We start from the raw sequence: 22,896 nt of genomic DNA, 5'->3' as shown, positions 1-22,896 counted from the left end.
TATGGGGACATTTTCAGCACATAGAATTGTCCTAAATGACATTGCAGTGACAATTATATATCCTTCTATAAACTACAAAATTGAGCGGGAGAGAGGGCAAACTACAATATAAATTATAATCCATGCTGTGGCAATGCTGCAAGTGTGTTCATCAATTGCCATAAATGTACCACAATAATGAAAGAAGCTCTTTTGTGGGGAAGGGTGGGAGATGTGGGGAATGGGACATATAGGAATTTCTTATATTTTTTGCATGTAGCATTTTGTATAATCAAAGTATCTTTTAAAAATAAAAAATATATATTAAAAAAGAGTTATATATATTCCATTTTACGGAAATTTAGAATACACAAACCCAGCCTTAAAAAAGATAAATTAGGATGGTTATTTCTTTCAAAAAAAGCTCTGCCTTGTTACAAAAAGATGCATAATAGCTTTAAAATAATCTCATTTCCTCATTTATTTTACTTAAATTTATTAAATTAGATAAAATTCATTTACACATAATATTTTAAGAAGACATTTATGGGATAAAGCAAGTTATCCATGCATTCATTTAGACTCAAACTATGAAGGACAATCTAATATAGCTACTCCATGTTCTTCTTCAAAGGCATTTAAATGTATTATAAAATTATTTTAAATTTATTACACTTAATTTAAATGATGTGCTACCCTATGATTATTGAGACTCCATAGCAGTATCAGAGGAAACATCAAAAATCAACTTACTGTGGGCCTTGACAATATTCTATTTCTTGACCAAAGTGGTGGGGTGTGTTCACCTACAAGGCAATCACTGAACTACATAATCATTTTTTGTGTACTTTTACATAAATCTGTTACAATTCATATTTAAAAATACATCAAATTATTTAGATTGTGATTGTGTAATTATAAACATGAAATTTTGTCACTCTTTCAATGCCTGCTCCTCAATTTTAACATGTAGAAATTAGTCCATAAAATATAACAGAATCCTGTTTTTATAAACTAGGTAAGGAATCTTCATTTTGCTGAATGAGTTTCTGTATAAAAAAGAATTGTAGTTTTCTTCCAAGAAAATGCACTCTAAATGTTGGAAAGAATCTTTAAGATTCTTATATTTCTCTTTGGGCTGAATTTAGGTCAGAAGAAGAAGGGTGAATGCAGGAAGGGAGGAGGAGAAGGTTGGAAAGGAGGAGGGGGGACCAAAAGGCTGAAAAGTAAATATAGCTTTAAGGAGAAAGAAAAATCATTACAGTTTTTGGCCAACCTGTGAACTTAAGTGGGGATAGAAAAAAATGTGGTGAGGTTATAATAAGATACTCAGAACATGGTAGCATCTTATGTATTAGGATGTGTTTGAATTGTTGATGTTTATCTAGCACTGAGAATTGTTGTGACTTGGCACATGCAATTCACAAAATCAACATTTCTACTCACTTGATAAATTATAAAAACTGAATTTGATGTGTTTTGCTGATAATTATGTGGTATGCTTTTTCCCTTCCAAAAATAAACGGTAAAGTTAGCTGGAGGAAAGTAGACATGGCCCAATTGATAGGGCATCTGCCTACCACATCAGAGGTCTGCAGTTCAAACCCTGGGCCTCCTTCACCCATGTGAAGCTGGCGCATGCGCAATGCTGATGTGCGCAAGGAGTGCCGTGCCACACAGGGGTGTCCCCCATGTAGGAAAGCCTCACGCGCAAGGAGTGCACCCTATAAGGAGAGCCGCCCAGTGCAAAAGAAAGTGCAGCCTGCCCAAGAATGGTGCCGCACACATGGAGAGCCAACACAAGAAGATGACACAACAAAAAGAATCACCGCTTTTCAGTGCCACTGATAAGGATAGAAGTGGTCACAGAAGAACACACAGCTAATGGACACAGAGCATACAACTGTGGGGGGGGGGAAGAGAAATAAAAATAAATCTTAAAAAAGCTACTTTGAAATCAAAAGACCTGTGCTTAGACCCTAGTTGCTTTACTAAAAATCTGTGATATCTTGATAAAGATCTTATAGACTCTGTGCCTGAAAAATTATGATAGTAGCACCTACATTGCATGCAAGAGTACCTTATAAATATTAGATTTTGAAAACTTGGCAGTTGCTTACTATTATTTTAATAGAGAATGAGGAGGCTTCTGATGCTGGCTGCAATGAAACAAGCCTGCTACACCCTAATTCTCCTGCTGACTTCCATGGGCAAAATACAGGAACAATGAGGATTTGAAAGCAAGAAATAGGAGACAGATTGGGGAGGAAAGTAAAATCCTGAAGAAAGACTAGTGATGATATTACCTATTTTTTCTTTTCTCTTTTAACTCTTGGGTTTGACTCATGGAGAGGCCATGCAGGAAAATTGTGCAGTGGGTAAGGCAGCCAAAATTTCAAGGAGAATCTTAGTCTTAAAAGAATACCAGGAAAAGGCATCCTTTCAAGCTGAATTGTGGGGGTGATTCCTACTTTATTTTCTTTTTTTTTCTCTTCCACCCTTTTCTGAGGCCAGCACCAGCAGAAGCAGTAGCAGTGGCTGAGTTACCTAAAGCCACAAAAGAAACCCCATCTCTCTGGATAAATGAACTTGAAAAAGGGATTCCTGTTCTGCAGAGTGTGGAGGGAATTGCCATGATATTTTTTTCACTCTTTTCTCCTGCTGCTTCTCCCTGAAGGCAGGTTGTGAACCTGTAAGGGAAGCCAAAACCCTGAGTAAAAAAACATCTTTCTGGTCAGGGAAAGGATTAAATGGGTCTTTAGGATCTGGAGACTGGAAAATACCAGAGAGTTGGAGAGGTGGATCCCTAATGCTGTATTTGAAATTATACTAATTCTGGGTTCAATCACAAAATACAGACGTAAGGAACACAACCAAAGGAGCATAGCAAATACTTTGGCTACATCATATAAACCACTGTATAATCCAGAGTAACCTGCTAGTGTCTCATGTGAAGGGCAGACACAAAGGACACAGCAAAATTTTTGAAAACTGGGTTAAATTTGGTACCACTACCTCCAGAAAGAAAGGCAAAACTTGTGGTATAAACCTAACTGAGTTGATGACCTGCTAAAACAAAAACAAACAAAAAATTCTACAGAATATTTTTTAACTTTATTATTAAAATCTTTAGATTCCTCTAATGTTACATCAAAAATATAGGGAATTCCCATATACCTGAACTCCTCTCCCTTCCCCAATTTCCTCCATTAACAACATCTTTCAATAGTGTGGTATATTTGATACAATTGAGGGACACATATTGAATTATTGCTACTAACCTTGGTCTATACTTTACCTTGCAGTTTATACTTTGCAATGAAAATTTTTATAGTTTTTGACAAAATGTGTAATGGCCTTTATTTGTCATTACAATGTCATCAAAAAGACCAAGAGTCTCAAAAGCTAAAATTAAAAATTCTCAAAACATAAGTGTTTGGCAAAAATATATCAAATTTAAGCTATAGAATGTATTTTTTCAGTAATAGTTTGATGATATTCTTTTATATGTACGGGAATTCTGCACATTATACATGATAGATTTGTTAACTCACAATTTCTCTAACAAAAAAAATACAAATTTAAAAATTAAGAAGACCCTAAAATCCTCAGGATAAAATTTTAAATTACAAGATATGCAAAACAACAGAAAACAAACAAAAGCCCCGGGAATATATGACCAATTTTCAAGGGAAAGATGCCAATTCCAAAATGACATAGACATTTGAATTATCAGACAAGACATTTAAAGCATCTAATATAACCATTCTCTATGAGCTAAAGGTAAAGACCCCTGAAGTTAATATTGATAAAATTTCTTAGCAGAGAAATATAAACTATAAAAAATAACCAAGTACAAATTTTGAAACCTTTTTATTTTTTATACTATAACTGAACAAATATTAAAAAGAAGGACTCATTATCAGAATGAAGATGATAGAGAAAATGGTCAGTAATTTGGAAACTGATCAATAGAAAATATACAATTTAAAGAAAAGAAAGAAAAAGATTGAGAAAAAAATGATCAAATCCTCAAAGATAAGTGTGGAACAATAACAAATGCTCTAAGTCATTGAAGTCCCTTTAAGGAGAGAACAAAGATATTACAGAAAAAATATTTGAAGACATAACATCTGAAAACTTCCCACATTTAGCAAAAAACCATAAATTTGCAGATTGTGGAAGTTCAGTGAAGCACAAATGGATAAAAAAATCTATTTTTAAAAGACATACTATAGTCAAACAACTGAAAACAGAAACAGAAAGGCCAGGGGAAAAAATAGTTTTATACAATTGTACTTATAATACACTCAAAGTAATATAAAAGTCAGCTTAAATTTCTCATAACTTTGATTTTTGTCAGGGTTTATAAGATATATATGTATAAAGACTTATTGCTTGAGTCTATGTGGGATTCATAATTATCTGGTGAAAATGTAAGACAAGCCTGACATTACTCTTTTGTATGACAACTCAAAAGTTTTTAGAGAAAGAGCTCACAGTTCAGTAAAAAAGGCCCCAGTATGACATTGACATTGCAATAAAGCTTTGGTTATTGTAGGGGAGAGCAATTCCAAGTAGAGTTGCTCAATGAAACAAAGGTGAATTAATTGATTTATCTCCTGTTCTAGCTCTCATTATATTTAATTAAATGCTTAATAAATGCTATAGTGATTGAAAGAGAAATAGTTATTTAATTCCTTAAGCTACTTAACTTAAGTAACTTGAGTTAATTAAGAAAATAGTTAAAGTTGCTTAAGTCCTAAGTAACTTGGACATTGAAAGCATCAAAAGCCATGATGCTTTCAGTCTACTTCAGGTTGATTCTGAATCCTGTAAAAGGACTAAAATCTGAAATTAACATTGGCTAAAATCTCTGTAAAAACAGATGTAGTTTCTGCCTTCATAGAATTTATAGTCTACTAATCTCTGACAAAATATATTATTTGGGGGTGGGGAGGCTTTCTTCTATACCACATAATAGTACACAAATTTGGCATGATGAGGATGCCAGAGAATTGGCTATATCTCTCAGCAGGGGACTGGTTCCAGCCAGAGCAATGTCAGGGTTAGCCAGTTGCTGGTGCCTAAGTGAGAACTACCAGAAGGCTGTATTTCTCAGTAAAAGATAGAGAAACTTGTAGAGACTTTTGAGCCTTTGAGAGTCAGCAGTGCTCAACAGGCTTAGAATTTTTTATGTAACTGAAATTAAGACATTTGCCAGGGATTCCCAGGAATATTTAAGAGACTATTTACAGCAATGCCTTCCCCCCAGCATGGGACATGACACCCGGGGATGAGCCTCCCTGGCACCGAGGGATCACTATCAACTAACAACTGATAATGCAACTGGAAAATGACCTTGAATTGAAGGTTCAATGCGGATCAGTAGAATATCCCTGTCTACATAGAATAATATGACTTTAAAATGCTGTTTGATCTAATGTAAGGGGGAAATAGAAAGGAGAAATGAGTTTATATGGCTCTGAGTCTCTAAAAAAAGAGGAGTCTGGAGGCTGTCAGAAGGATTGCCCTTATGCACAACTGAGCAGAGTCTAAGAGACAGATAAAGTAGATACAATCCCCAGGTATTGGCTCCTTTGAGGGCTAAAGGGACCCACGGGTTCTATGGTCAAGGCAGATAGGGTTCACTGCCATGTCAGATGGCCCTTTGGAGCTGGTGTTTCTGCGTGATGAAACTGGACCCAGAGGGGATCTCTTTTCATAAGACTATCATGCTACTTTACTGGAATTGTAGTTGGTATTGGGGTTTCAGATATATTTAGGGGATTGAATCTTTTTACTGACAATATGATAACCAGGCCCTGAGCCTCAACAGACTCCAGCTCCTACAATCTGATTTATTGGACTCACCTCACTCAGCTAAGATGGAGTTGAAGAAGGACAACCACCACACCATGGAGCCTAGAGTGCCTACAACTGAAAGCAGGAGGATTGCATCCAGTAACCATGTGGAATCTGAGCCTCCTCTTGACATAGAGGTGCAACGGACACAACCAATCCAAGGACCTCAGAGAAAAGGTGGCATTGGAGTGGGAAAAGTGGACATGGTGGCTGATGGGTATGGGGAATGGCAGGAAGAGATGAGATGTGGAGGCACCTTTGGGACTGGAAGTTGCCCTGGATGGTGCTTCAGGGGCAATTACCGGACATTGTTAATCCTCCCAGGGCTCACTGGATGGAATGGGGGAGAGTGTGGGCCATGATGTGGACCAATGACCATGAGGTGCAGAGATACCCAGAGATGTACTTAACAAATGCAATGGATGTGTCATGATGATGGGAGTGAGTGTTGCTGGGGGGGGAGGGGTGCGGTGGAGGTGGTGGGGTCGAATGGGACCTCATTTTTTTTAATGTAATATTTTTACAAAATCAATAAAAAAAAAAAGAAAACTGGGGGAAAAAAAAAGAGACTATTTACAGAAGATTGAGATCTTATAAGTAGGTAGGGACAAAAGCACTTGGAATTTGAATGTTTTCCTGATATGTGAATCCCTATATACTTAGAAACTGATGAGGCCTGTGAAAATTCAAACTACATTTGAATATCTCTTGGTATATCTCATTTCTGCATTTATGAGACCTCATAGCAAGCACCTAAACACAATCAAATCAAGACACGAGGCAAAATTCCATTTATAAGTTAACATTTATTACCTTTAATGATATGAAAATAATATTGGCCATTCTATTTTCCTTTTCAAGCAATAATTTATCTATATTCATTTTACATACACATATGCTTATTCAATGGTCCTATTTTATGTTTGTATTATTCTGACTCTTCCTAATATTTTCTCTTTGGATATTTCAAAATTTTGGATGAGAGATCGTATTTGTTTTAACAGCTAGGACACTAAAACAAAGTCCAAAATCAAGATATCAGCAAGGCTTGCTTTCTCTCTGAAGACTTTAGCATTCTGGTGCTGGCATCCATCTTTGGGATTCCTTGCCTTTCCCAGCACATTGTGATATCTTCTTGTTTCTTCCTACACTTCCAGTTCCTGCTGACTTCTGGTTTCTGGCTTCTCCCTGTGGTTTTCTCTTTATAAGCCTTCCAGGAATCAGGATTAAGGCCCATCCTGCTTCATTTTTCCACAACTTAACTAAAAATAATACCTTCCAAAGGTCCTTTTTACAGTGGGTTCACATGCATAAGGTCAAGGATTGAGATCAAGAACAATTGTTGGGCTCCATATTTCAACCTATCAAAAGAACTACTAACCTTAATTATATGTTCTAAGCCCTCGGGCTTTTATAGAGAATGGCAATTGAAAAATCTAACATTTATGAATACTTTGCCAGAGAAATTAACACAACTTATAAGACTTAGTTATAGAATGTAAACATAGTTAGCTAATAAAGAGGTATTCACACGAATCTATCAAGAAATAAATTATTTTATTCCATTTATAATAGTAAATTTCCAATTAAAACTAACTTATCTATCAATACATGGGTAATAAATTTCCATTTGCATTACCAATTACCTGTGATTTTAATGTGTCAATTGACTTTGACACATTAAACATTAAAACAATTAGACTAGCTGAAAAAGTGTCAGTCTTCAAAATATTTTTTAACCTGGTATATACTAAGTAAAATTTGTTTGACTTTCATACTATAGTAAAAAATAGTGTGTACGTGTGTGTATATAAGGGGATGAATCAGAAAACCATGATTATTTTGAAAAAATTAAAGTTTAGGAAGGAAAAGGGCAGAGAAAAATATAATGTATCCAATTGGGAGTTATGGTTAATAATAACCACTTTACCTATTTGCCTTTTACCCAACTGCCATCATTCATGGTCCTTGACAATCCAATTATGATTACTATATTTTCTAAACTGTGTATCATGTTGTTGGCTAGTAAAAGAGAGAGATGGATTCTAAGTTTTCTACATTCTGAGGGGTAATAAGTTAACAAATGTCCTAAAACATCTCCACATTTTATTCAACACTTTGCCTATGTGGTAATGGCTAGTCTCTTTTCTTTTTTGCTTTAATAAAGTATATGGTTTGTTAGATTGAAATCTGGTTTAGATTGACTTTTGTACCTGTAATATAGTCCTCTATGATAATTTGGAGCCAGAGTTCAATCCTCGGAGCAGGGGAAGAAGCCAACATTTCTTTCATGCCTATTATGAGCCAAGCAAATTTAAAGTATAAGAGTAAATGTAATCTTTGCAACAAGCTATATATTAGTATTATCTTCAATTAGGAGATTGACAAATACTTAGGGTGATTAATCAAGGTCATTAAAAATTTTACCTTAGACATCTAGTTGTAGAAATAGGCTTGGGTATATTTAAGTACAAAGCCAATGCTCTTTTCACTATACCACAGCACTTTGATTTCTTAAATATAAATGCTTTTATCACTAAAGAAGAGTCATTACAGGACTAATTCAGTCATTTATTTACTTTTCCACTGATTTTATAAATATTTACCAACACTGACTCTATATATTAAGCACTGTGCTAGGCACTGAATTATTTCTTGGGCATTTGTTGGTTGCTTATTTACACTTGTATCTTTCTACTCTCTTACTCTTTTCCCTTTCTACCTTTAGCTTCTCTTTCAACTATGAATAATCCAGTATTACACAAATAGAAATGCATGAGTCACTTACTCCAAGAAATTCTCTGTGAAACAAATGGCAATATGACCAAATAATTTTGAGAAATGTTGCATGGTATGTCACATTTTTAGAGATTCACAACAAACATTAGCATACTAAAAGCTTTGAACAATTTCACAGAAATGAAACCTGTTTAAAACAGAAGGTAACATTGCAGAACTATTTTTTTTTCTATGTAAAGTCTATTAGCATCCCATGAAATTAGTGATCCAGGCAGTATGCTTCAAAAAATGCTGGCCTAGCTCATTAAATGGTACTGCTTACCCAGAACTAAAACCCTTGCTGAACCCTTTGCAGCAATGTAACTCAGTTTTAATTATATAACTATTCAGGTATTTATAATGTTATTACTATATAATGCCAACCAAATTAATGAAAGAGACATAAAATATGGAATTTAATCTTATGCACCTTTTGTTTTGTGCAGCCATTGTTTGCCTTTAAGAACAAATCAATTGTTTTCAAGAGGAAATATTTTAATACATTTCTCTATATTTACTATGTTTTTATTTCCATATTGAATAAACATGCATACTAAGCTTAATATCATTTATTTTATTATTTATATCTACCTGCTTCTAAAAATTATGAGAATTGACTGATTAGGACAATTGCATTCTTTACCTTTTACAAGTCAAAATTGACACATCAGATATTTAATTTAATTAATATTTAAGAAAATGAATTCACATAAGAATCTTAGTGAGAAATAGTTTACAAGTCTCCAGATAAACCACCTTCTTCTATATCATCTTATTTTATAATGACTAGAGACAATTAGTATTATTAATTATGTGAAATGAAAAATTATTCTCTGTCAAATTATAAAGCAAAATCTTAATTATTTATATATATTCTGATAATTATGTGCCCTTGATTGGGGGCATAGAAAATGTGGGTGACTGACCAAGATACTGTTTATTAGGGTAACATAGACACTTTTTAAAATGTTCATATTGAGTTAATAGCATCAGAGTGCAAGTGAAATCACTGTATGATGGAATATTAGTGAAGAATATATGAAAATGGAAATACTGGTAATGTATAATACTATTATATCTTATGTCTAATATTATACATTAATTGATATGTACAATTCAGACCTAGATGTCAAATAATGTTATGCCTTATTCTATAGTAGAAAACAGAACTTAACTTCTCTCTTGTATCCAGACCACAAACGAAACTATTGCCTTTTCTTGGCTGCTTTTTTTGTTTATACATATTTCTGACAGCAAATGTAGATCATCTTAGTAGTCGAGAAATACTGTTGAAATCTGCTCTTCTTTCATCCTATACTACATGAATCCAACTTTTAACAGCAGAAGACCAAGAAATTATCTTTAGATCAAGGGAGTCCAAGAAATGATTGTATATGGTTTAACTCAGAAAACTGTATGTTTGAGATGTATAAACCTTTATTCATTCACTCCTTGGAGTAAACAAGATTACCAGCAAGATAATTAGTTATCAGTTTAATGTCCCTGGGGGAATTCATACATTTCTTTAAGACGTACCTAATATAGCTATTCATGATCAAAGAAATGTTTCATTTTAAACGTTCCTCTTTGTCAAGCACATGGATAAAAGAATAAATTTATTTAGGTATGTGTTAAAGATTTTGAAAATTCTTAACATTGTCAAGTAAAGCTTTGCATAGTGCCTTCAAAACACATATGGTCATTTTAATATTCAGGTCTTTAAATAAGTTCAGCTCATCTAAAGAACTTAGGGAAACCTATTAATAAGCAAAAATTCATTTGCATAGGGAGTATATTATCAATTACCTACAACTGAATTATACATGATAAAATGATCCATTTGTCTCATTTTTCATGAAGTATTATAATGAAGTTGACAAAGGGAACGGAACTAGCACATGGTTTAGAGTTCATTTAGGAGGTAAGGGAGGGGGTATAGTTTAGTGATTATCAGTGAGTGTAATCAACTGACCACTTATAAGCCAAGAGGGTAAAAAAAAGAAATAGAAATTATTGGATAGAATTATTGCCAGAAGGAGGTATACAAAAGCATTCAAATACACATGAGAGAGTTAATAATGATGGGAGACCAGTGGCAGTTGCATGTTGATAGCTAATTGGATGTCTGTTGTGCTCTTACCTTCCACCTTCACAATTATGCCACAATTCCTTGGGCTTCATTTGAAGCACAGATCATCTAAAGACTGCCCAATGTGCTATAGGAGAACACTAGGCCAAGAACACTAGTAATAGTGTAGTGCAGCCTCTGATGTTAGACCTATTAACCATAGGTATGTTAAGCACATTATATATGATGTGCTATCTCATGAAACATTTCTGCAATCATGCTGGGCAAGGATTAGTTTTCTACTCTATAGACTAGGTAAACATACCTAGGTGATATTTCACATTGAATCATCCATGAAGAAGTAATGTTTTAGTTTTCCAGGAGGTAAAAAAAAATACCATGCAATGGGTTGTCTTAACAGGAATTTATTGGCTCATGATTTTGAGGCCAGAAGGCGGCCAAAAGCAAAGCATTAGCAAGGTAATGAATTCTGGGACTGGTGGTCATTGTTTGTGTCCTCCTGTCTCTTCCAAGTTCTTTAACTTTCAGCTTCTGTCTGCTTTCCTTGGTTTCTCATTCTGCCATCTCTTATATATAATATAAGGCCTCTAGAAACACGATTGAGATTCATCCTGATTCAGTCCACACCTTAACTGAAGTAATCTCTTCAGAAGGTCCTATTTACAATTGGCTCACATCCACAGGAATATATTAAGATTTAGAACATGTTTTTTCTGGGATACATAACTCCATGCTATCATAGGCAGTATGTTTTGGTGTGTCATATGTCTGGATTCTAGGCCCGTGTTTTAGTTTGCCAAAGGGATGTCCATGCAAAGCACCAGAAATATGTTGACTTTTATAAAGGTAATTTATTTGGGTTAAAATATTTCATTTCTGAGGCCATAAAATATCCAAATCAAGGCACCATCAGAGATGCTTACTCCTCAAAGTCAGATGCTGTTGATCCCATTGTCCAGCCATGTCACAAAGCAAGATGGCTACAGATCTCTATCCAGGTCTGTGCCTTCCCCTACAGGCTCACTGTTTCTCTGAGGCCAGCTCCCAGAGCTCAGCTGTGAGCAAGCAGGCATAGAGTATGTCTCTTTCTGGGCCTCCTCTCTCAGTCTTGGCTGCTCTGCTTTCTTTCCTAGTTCAGCTGCAAGCTATCAGGCATATGGTTCACCTCTCCCTGGGCTTCAGTTCTTTGAGCTACTTGGGGGCTTCTCTCCTTGCATCTGAGGTTTGGGCAAAACTGGAGTCCTTTCTGTCATGTTGCAGGATCAAGTAAGGCAGTTCCCTTTTCCTCTGTCTTTCTCCCAATGTGTCACCATTTTATTTGACCTACCAAGAGACTGGGGACTTAACTTGAGTCACATTTCACTGATGAAGAGCAGTAAAAAGAATCTCACACCTATAAGAATGGATTTGTTTCTTTTTGGGACTCACAAAAGAACTTCAAACTGTCAACAGCCTTTTTCTGCCATTTTCTGTGGCCAAGAGAAGTTTTTTTTTGTTTTTTTTTTTACTTTCTTTAAACTGAATTTTTTCATCTGCAAAATGGGGATAGACAATGAAGCCTACAACTCAAGGTTATCAGGAGTAAAGGAGATTATGCATGTAACAAACTTAATATAAAAATTTGTTTATAGTAAGTGCAAAATACGTTAGTGTATTCCTTCAGTACTAATGTGTTTTATATGTTTAAGAAAACTTTAAAGTAAACTACAAGCTTACACTTTATGTTAACTTCAATAAACTATAAAATTTTCAGTATAAAATCTTCATAGTAGATCTTTAAGCATACACATATAGATATTTACAGATAATATTATTCAATAAATTATTCGATTTGTAATTTTAGCATTAGTCAGTATGCTTTCCTCATATAGTTCACCTCAAATTTCTGAGAACTAGTGTAACATACTGGTAAAGAAGATGGCTCAGCATAATACAGTCTGTTAGCACAATCAAGAATCTATCACAAACTAGCTAGAAGTTTTTGGAAAATTATTTAACCTTTATCTACGTTGATATCTTCATTTAAAGAAATGTTCTTTTTGTCTGCTTCTGTTGTGGTTGGTGGCATGGGAATCCATGTTTCTTTTTGTTGCGTCATCTAATTGTGTCAGCTCTCCATGTGTGTGGCACCATTCCTGGGCAGGCTGAACTTTCTTTTGCGTTGGGCGGCTCTCCTTATGGGGTGCACTCCTTGCACGTGGGGCTCCCCTATGTGGGGAGCACCCCTGCATGGCATGGCACTCCTTGCGCACATCAGCACTGCGTGTGGGGCAGCTGCACACGGGTCAAGGAGGCCCAGGATTTGAACCGCAGACCTCCCATGAGCTAGACGGACACCCTAACCACTGGGCCAAGTCCGCTTCCCAGTATTATTTCTTTCTAATGAGAGAATGCATGTAAAGTGTGAAGCTCATAGTAAGTGCTCAATATTTAGTAGGTAGTATTATTCTTTCCTTAGCATAGACCATCTATATTAGTTTTCTATCATTCCCATAACAAATTACCACAAATTTAGCCGCTTGAAACAACACAAGATTATCTTACATTTCTGTAGGTCAGAAGTGTTTCATGGATCTCATTCGGCTAAAATCAAGGTGTTGTAAGAATTCTTTCTAGAGGCTGCTGAAGAAGTCATGAACTCTCACTCAAGGGCACCTCCCAGCTCTCACCTACCTAACCCCATTCTCTTCTTTTCTGAGATTTTGTTTCAATTTGTTTCCATTCCACAACCCCACAGAGATGAAAAGGACCAACCAGACTTTAAACCAGGAAACTGGGAACAAGCTGACCCAGATGCTTACCAAGACAGGCATCTCTCAGTGACAGGGACTTCTCCTCATAGTAAAACAGATAACCCCTCAGCAGCACAAACTTGCCTCTCTTATCCAAGAGAACTGGGGTATATGGATCTTTCATCTACTGACCCAACCAGAGCAGTTTGGCCTTCCTGAGAGACCTGCCATGATGGGATCTTTTCTCTCGATCTTTTGCATCTTTTGTGTTGAGTAACTAATAAAGTATAATTTGCTGAAAGTTTCTGTTGTGCCTGGGACTGTATTCCCAAGATGTACTATGTAACAAAGAGCTCCACAGAGGCTGTAGGTGATAATTTACTTTCAAACTCATTTAGATCACTTGAAATATGCAATTACTTGTAGTTTAGGATTGAGATCACCATTTCCTTGCTGACTATCTGATGAGAACCTTTCCTAATCTCCAGAGACCACTGGCGTTCTTTGGCTCCTGATATCCTTCTTCCATTTTCAAAGCCAGTATCGGTGGATTGATTCCCTCTCACATTTTGAATCTTTCCCATATCTTTTTCTGTCACATCTCTCTGATTGACTCTTCTGCCTCCTACTAATTTTTATTAACAAATCAATTATATTAATACATATTAAAAAAGCATAAATCCATCCAAAGTGTTCATTGTATTTAGTATAATCACATAATTGTGTATTCATTACTTCAATCATTATTAGAACATTTTCATTATTCCATCAATAATAATAAGAAAAAACAAAAACTCATCACCTCTCTATCTCTCCTTGCTTCCCCTGTTGTACATAACTGTTATTCCATTTCCATCTTTCTAGTTTATGTGTATTTATATTTTATAAAAATAGTCTTATATATGCATTATCAGTCATTAATATTTCACATGAGATTTCACTATATTATACAGTCCCATGTTATATTTTTAACTTTCCTTCTAGAAATATACATAACCTTAGGCTTTTTCTTTCAACCTCTGTAATACCCATATAATAACTCCTCTAGTTACAAACATTATGATGTGCTTTTACCATTCCTATTCATTTCCAAAGATTCACATACAATCATTTTACCAAATCTGCAGATTAAAGCTCAGCTTTCCATATTCTACCCTCGTTCTATTTTCTGGCGACTTATATTCTAATTCTTAATTCCATGAGTCTACAAAATATGTTAAGATGATAACAGCACAATCGCATAGTATTTGTCCTTTTGTATCTAGTTTGCTTTACTCAATGAAATGTCCTCCAGGTTCATCCATGTTGTTGTATAGTTCATGACTTCATTTCTTCTTACAGCTGCATAATATTCCATCGTGTGTATATACTATAGAATGTTTATCCATTAATAGGTTGATGAATACCTGGCTTGTTTTCATCTTTTGGCAAATGTAAATAATGCCATCATGAACAGTAGTGTGCAGATGCCTGTTATTGACTCTGCTCTCAGTTCTTCTGGGTAATGGTATTGCTGGGTCACATGGCAAATATATACTTAGGAACTGCCAAACAGTCCTCCACAGTGGCTGTATCATTCAAAAATCACACTAACAGTGAAAAAGCACTCCAATTTCTTCACATTCTCTCCAACACTTGAAGTTTCTGATTTGTTTAGTCATTTATTTATCTATTTATTTTATTTTTCACAGAAGTTTTAGATTACATAAATGGTAGCACAAAAATGTAGGGGGGAGTTGGGGCAAGATAGCATCAGATTAAGTGCACTCACATCATCTCTCCTACCAAAAAACTGCTGAGTGGAGACAAAATCCTACCTAATGAGCTGTTTTGGGAACCCACAAAGCAGGAGGCTTCTGGACATTAATCTGGAGAGAGGGTGATGAAAAGATTGATTGGTCAAGGTAAAACCATGGGTTTCTGTTGCTTGTGCCTGGCACTGTGAGACAGCTAAGCCCCTACCTTTGAGCAGATAGCCACAACATGGGTCACACAGCATTGTTCCCCAAACCCTGTGTTCCCTAAACCTGCAATCCCTGAACCTGGCATTTCCCAAACCCCAAACTCTAGCATTACCCAAACCTCACCGGTCTTGGACAAACTTCAAGAGTGGGAGGGTTCTGGTGAAGGGTGGAGAGGGGATCAATGAATGAAGTTTCAATTGCCTGGAGCCCCCCTTTTGAGCTTTGAGGAGCATACCAGCTGGCTTGAGGAGAAGTTAGAAAGAGGTGGGAAGTGAATCTGCTGAGGCAGCCTGATTTACCTATATGCCCAGGGATAGGGAAAATTATTCTGGTAGAAGGTGGAGTCAGGCAATTAACTAGTCCTGTGCAACACACATAAGGGAGGTGGAAAATAGGAAGAACTTGTTAGAATTATAAGAGCATATGTAGGGTTCCCTGAAACATGTGGGTGCTCTCTCTCAAAGAGAATAAAAGCCATTATTTTCCATGGTTAGTTGGTCCACTAGGTTCCCATTTGAATCTTGGAGGAGAGCTTTCAAATGGGCTTCCTGCTGCCTGGGAGAGAGGGAAGTGAGGAAGGAACAATGGAGGAAGGACAGATTTTTAATCACCTTATTCAATTGCGAAGAGTCAATCCACCCCTTGGAAGTGTACTCTTTTTGAGTAGCAGTTCAATCCAGAAGGAGGGTTTGGCTCAGTGGAGGAGTTTCAGCCTTGAATGTGCAAGGTCCTTGTTTCTGGCTCCTCTTAGAGTAGTGACCCACTGGGATATTAAACATATAGATAATAGTTTGAGACAGGGAAAACATAGATATTATCCTTGTATTAGTTTCCCTTGGGTCTCTTATTTATCCTTAAAAAATTAATTTTGTGACATGATTTAACTTAGTTTACTCACTAAAACCCACTTCAAAATCTGCAGCGAGAAAGCTACAGGGTAATTGATAGATAAACATGAGCAACCTGACAAGCTCCACAGGGGAAGTCTGGTTTTCCTTAATGTTTGGATGACTCCTTGCTTGAGGGCTTGTATGTTTTAATTTTTTTCTTAACTTTCCTTATTTTTTATCCCTGCACCTTTTAATTTTTCCATTAGTTACTACTGGCTTGTTTCTTGTTTACTGTGCTTCCTCATCCTTGATTTCAACTTTTCTGCATGTGCAGATTTTGGCTAACAATGCTATCTCTTTTCCTTTCTACATCTTTCTGTCTTCCACCTTCTGTTGTAGCTCTTACATTGCACCTTCTTTGTTTAGTTTCCAATTTTTCTGACTTTTTATTTCTAACACTTCTACTCTGATTTCCAACTTTTATAACTATTTATGTTATTGTCTTTTCTTTTCTCTTCCCTCTCTCCTAATCATGCTGGCCTTTTAATTCATACTTATTCTTCTCCATATTCAGTTTCCCATCTCATTGTAAGTACTCCACTTTTTTATTCCTCTTACAGTACCCTGATTACATGAGTTTAATATTCATTCTTCTAGGTTTTATATTTTTCTTCTGCTAACATTTAAATATCAATACTACTATACTAAGTTTTCTTCCCTTATCTCTTTGGCTTTCCCTGGCCCTAATCTTTTTCCTTCAAGGGAACTTAGACAACAACAAGGACATAGAATAAGAAGACTATAGTGTCTTCGAGAAAACTTAACACACACACACAAAATAGCACCTAAATAAAACCCAAGACTAGACCATGAAGCTAATCAACTGAAAAACACCATCAAGATAAAATGATGAATAGACAGCAATAAAAGAAAATTGCAAACCATACCAGTAAACTGGAAGATATGGATGAACCCAGTGAAAATACTAAAATCCATGAGGTGGAGCAGAACATTTAACAACTAATCAAAGCTCTCCAAACAAATATCATGGACCAACTTAGTGAAGTGAAGAAAGAAATTCAGGATAATAAGAAAACACTTGTAGAGCATACTGAAGAAATTGTAAACATACACACATATGTAAGCATATTATGGTGATAAATAGCACGATCCAAGAAATAAAAAAGTACAGTCTCAAAGGGTATGGGGAAAGGCAGGAAGAGATGAGAGGTGGAGGCGTCTTAGGGACATGGAGCTGCCCTGGATGGTGCTTCAGAGGTGATCACCGGACATTGTAAATCCTCACAGGGCCTACATGATGGAATAGAGGAGAGTATGGGCCATGATGTGAACCAATGTATATGGGGTGCAGAGGTGCCCAAGGATGTACTTACCAGATCCAATGGATGTGTCATGATGATGGGAATGAGTGTTGTTGGGGGGGGGGGAGAGGGGGGGGTGGGGGGGTGGGGTTGAATGGGACCTCACATATATATTTTTAATGTAATATTATTACAAAGTCAATAAAAAATAAAAAAATTAAAAAAAAAAAGTACAGTCTCAGCAAATAACAGCAGATTTGAAGAGAAAGAGGAAAGAATTAATGACATGGAAGACAGTGCATTTGATTTCAAACAGATAGTAGAATTGACAGTAAAAATGGCAGAAAAAATCCAGCAGGGACTTAGGGATTTGAATGATAAGGCAAAATGCACAAACATATGTGTTATAGGCATCCCAGAAGGAGAACAGAAGGGAAAGATGACAGAAGGGGTGTTTGAGGAAATAATGGTTGAAAACTTCCAAAACCTATTGAGGGAAATGGATGTACATGTTCATGAAGCACATTGCACCCCAAACATTACAAATCCCAACAGGCCTACCTCAAGATTTATGTTTGTATATTTATCCAATCCTCAAGACACAGAGAAAATATTGAAGGCAGAAAGAAAAAAGAGAACCTTCATATATAAGGGAAGCTCAATAAGATTAAGTCTTGATTTCTCATCTGAAATCATGGAGGCAAGAAGGCAGTGGTATGACATAATCAAGGGACTAAAAGAAAAAAAAATCAAGTCAAGAATACATTATCCAGCAAAGCTGGCATTCAAAAATAATGGAGAGTTCAAAATACTCACAGATAAAAACAAACTAAGAAAGTATGTCAATAAGAAACCTACCCATCAAGAAATATTAAAGGGAGTTCTGCAGGTTGAAAGAAAAAAAAGGAGATACCAAGTTCGAAATGAGTGTAAGAACAACTAAAAATATAAAAAGAGAAATAAAAACAACATGTGACATACACAAATCCAAAGAAAATATGGCTAATATAAGTAGTTCCTTGAAAGTAATAAACTGAATGTTAATGGATAAAACTCACCTGTCAAATGACACAGATTAGCAGAATGGATGAGGAAATATGACAGATCTATTTAAACCCAACTTAGACACAGGAATTCAAGGAGGTTGAAAGTGAACACCTGGAAAACAATGTTACAAACAAACAATAACCAAAAAAGGGCAGGAGTGGCTAAACTAATATCAGACAAAACAGATTTTAAATGCAAAACTACTATGAGAGACAAAGATGAGCACTGCATATTATTAAAAGGGGTAAGTTTTCAAGAAGAAAGCACAATCATAAACTTTTATGCACCAAAACAGGGTGTCTCAAAATATGTGAGGAAAACACTGGAAAAACTAAGTGGAGGAATAGATATCTGTACAATTATAGTGGAGCATTTTAATATGCCATTATCATTATTAGACAGAACATTTCAACAGAGAATGAATAAGGAAACAAATACTTTTAATAATATATTACAGGATCTGGACCAAATAGGCATATACAGAACATTAATCCCAAATACAAAAGGAAATACATTCTTCTCTAGTGCACATGGACCATTCTCCAAGATCAACCACATGCTAGGGCACAGAGAAACTGTCAATGAATTCAGAAAGTTTAAAATCATACAAAATAATTTCTCTACGGAATGAAGCTGGAAATCTGCAATGGCCAGATAACCAAATTAGGCAGAAATATATAGAAGTTAAGCAACACATTCTTAGATAAACAGTGGATCAAGAAGGAAATCTCAAAAGAAATCAGTAACTACCTTGAAACTAATGAAAATGACAACACAACATATCACAATTTATGGGATGCCTCAAAAGCTCTACTGAGGGGGCAATTCATACTCATAAATGTATATATTATAAAAGAAGAAAGAGTTAAAATTGAAGACCTAACTCTACACTTGGAGAAATTAGTATAATAAACAACAAACTAACCCCAAAGGAAGAATAGATAAAGAAATAGCAAATATCAGACCAGAAATTAATGAAATAGAAAATAAGAAAACAATAGAAAAATAAAGAGTTCAAACAGCTGGTTCTTTGAGAAGATCAATAAAAATGACAAAACTTTAGCTAGACTAACAAAGAAAACAAAAGAAAAGTAAATACACTAAATAAGAAATGAGGATGGGGTTATCACCACTGACCACATGGAAATAAAGGATATCATAAGAGGATACTTTGAAGAATAACATGCCATTAAGAAGGACACTACAGGGGAAACTGACAAATTGTTAGAAACACACAAAGAAGTTTACATTGACAAAAGAAGAAATAGATTATCTTAACAAAACAATCACAAGTAAAGAGATAGAATCAGTCATTAAAAACATCCCAAATAAAAAGTGTGCAGGGCCAGATGACTTCAGAGGTGAATTCTACCAATCATTCCAAAAAGAAAAAACACCAATCTTTCTTAAACTTTTCCAAAAATATGTTCATAGAAGAAACATTGCCTGACTCATTCTATGATGTCAACATTACCCTAATACCAAAGTCAAACAAAGGCATCACAAGAAAGGAAAATTACAAACAAATCTCCCTAATGATTCTAGATGCTAAAATTCTTAACAAAATACTTATCAATCACATTCAACAACACATCAAATGAATTATACACCATGAAAAAAATGGATTTCATCCCTGGTAGGCAAGGATGGTTCAACATAAAGAAAACATATAATATAATATATCAAACAAACAGATCAAAAGAAAAATTCACATGACAATATGTATAGATGCAGAAAAAGCATTTGACAAAATACAGCAATATTTCCTGGTTTTAAAAAATGGAAAAATGGATAAGATAGAACATGAGAAAGTGTATATATAAAAAACTCACAGATAACATCAAGTACAATTGTGAAGTACTAAAGTCTTTCCCTCTATGATCAGTAATAAGACAAGAATGTCCAATATCATCACTCCTATTTAACATTGCCTTAGAAGTACTTGCTCAAGAATTGAGGAAAGAAACAGATATAAAAACTATTCAAATTGGGAAGGAAGAAGTCAAAATTTTACTATATGCTGATGACATGTTCCAATACATAGAACACCATGGAAAATCTACAATAAAGCTTCTAGAACTTGTAAATGAGATCAGTAATGTTGCAGGGTATAAGATCAATTCACAAAAATCAGTAACATTTCTGTACACCAATAATGAGCAATAATAATGAGGAGGAAATCGAGAAAACAGACCATTTATAATTGTTTAAAAAAAATCAAATACCTAGGAATAAATGTAAATGAAGACAAAATGATTTATACACAGAAAACTACACAACACTGTTAAAGGAAATCAAAGAGGACTTTAAAAAGTGGAAGAATAGTCTGTGCATAGAAAGGAAGACTAAACAACTTTAAGATGTCTACCCTATCCAAAATGATGTACAGATTTAATGCAATCCCAATAAAAATCAAAACAACTTTTTTTAATGAACTGGAAAAACTATGAAATTTGTTTTTAAGGAAATAAGGGTCTCAATAGCCAAAAACATATTGAAAAAGAAAAATGAAATTGGAGGAATTACACTACCTGACATTAAAATATACTGCAAATATGATGCCTAATATATTGCCAAATTCAATTAGAAGCAAGAAGAAATAGTAATGATCAGTTTAAAGATTAGAAATAGAATATAAACTAATTTAGAAAAACTAAAATAAAGTAAAAAATAAATTGGGGTATTAAAAAAGGAAAAATACCATGAAACATTGTTTTTGACACTTTCTTTCATCACTGTAATAGGTGTTGCCCTGTATTTACAGTGACAATGCAATTTCTTTCATTCCTTCCTCAGTGTCTACATCTTTTGAGGTGTTCAACTACGGCAGGGGAAGAACACTGGTGTGGGGTGTTATTGAAGGGGGGGGCACATGATTTAGAGGGATTTCACCAGGGCATGTTTATAGGCTTGGATATACATTGGGTATTTTTACAGTAGTTAGAGTTACAAATAACAACTGTGGGAGTGCTGAGTTCCTAGCCAGGGGAGCTCTGTCACATTCCCCAATTGAACAGCAACAATCTCCCAAGTGCAAAGGCTTAGAACAGTGAAGAAGGGTTGTCCAAAAATGGGCTCTTGATACTGATGACTATGCTTATGAGCCTGTGTGATTAATATTTGAACTTGGCATAGAGCTGCAGGGTGCCTAACAGTTACCTCCTGACGTCCTCCATGTTGCTCAATTGTGGCCGTTTCTAAGCCAAACTCAGCATATAAATGCATTACCTTCCCCCCAGCTTGGAACATGAGTCCTGGGGATGATCCTCCCTGATGCTGGGCAATTACAACCAAACATGAGGTGGTGATGCAACTAGAAAAGGATCTTGAATAAAAGGGAAAATATTAAAGACTAATGAGTTTATATGGCTAAGAGATCAAAATGAGTTGGGGCTTCATCAGAGGGGTGGAGCTTACACACGTCTCATCAGGAACTCAGATATAGCCAAAGTGGATACAAACCCAGGTAGTGATGTGCCTGAGGGTTACAGAGCCATCCAGCTCCTACCATCATGGCAGATAACTCTGGAGTTCAAAGCCTTGACAGTGGGCTCTACTTTAGAATTTGTGCTCCTGAGTGTGATTGTGTTTGACTCAGATGTATCTTCACTACATCTGCCTCTTCTTTCACATTTACTGAACCTGTCTTTGGTGTTGTGGTTGGTGTGTGCCCAGGAGATTGAATCTCTGATCTGTCCATGTGCCAGCTGGCTTTGAGCCTCAGCAGTGTTACACATACCCTTAAGTTAATTGGACTTACCCAGATCTGCTAACAAGGAGGTGAGGATGATCAACCACCACACCAAGTAACTGAGAGAGTCTACAACTGCAAGCAGGAGAATTCCATTCATCAGCCATTTGGAAACTAAGCCCCCTCTCAATTGAGAGGTGGAGTGGGCATCAGGATCTTCAAGGATGGAGGAATAAAACATGGATTATCCTGGACTTAGTGGTATTCTGCGATAGAATAATTGTGACTTTAGTAATGGAAGAAAGTATATCATTGATGTGGAGACAGTGGACACGGGAGTTGCTGAAGGCAGGGAGAGGGAAAAAGAGGTGTGACATGGGGGCATTTTTGGGACTTGGAGTTGTCCTGAATGACATTGAAAATCACTTGTGAAGAGTTCTGATCCTGGATTTCTCATCTTTGGGAGGTTTTTGATGACTGTTTCAATCTCTTCACTTGTAATTCATCTTCTATTTCTTCTAGGGCCAGTGTATGGTTTCCATTTGTTTCTAGGAATTTGTCCATCTTGTTCATATTGTCTAGGTTTTTGGCATACAGCT

The sequence above is a fragment of the Dasypus novemcinctus genome, chromosome X (genome assembly GCF_030445035.2).
Source record: "Dasypus novemcinctus isolate mDasNov1 chromosome X, mDasNov1.1.hap2, whole genome shotgun sequence".
NCBI lineage: Eukaryota > Metazoa > Chordata > Mammalia > Cingulata > Dasypodidae > Dasypus > Dasypus novemcinctus.
Note: the sequence above shows the minus strand (reverse complement) of the source record.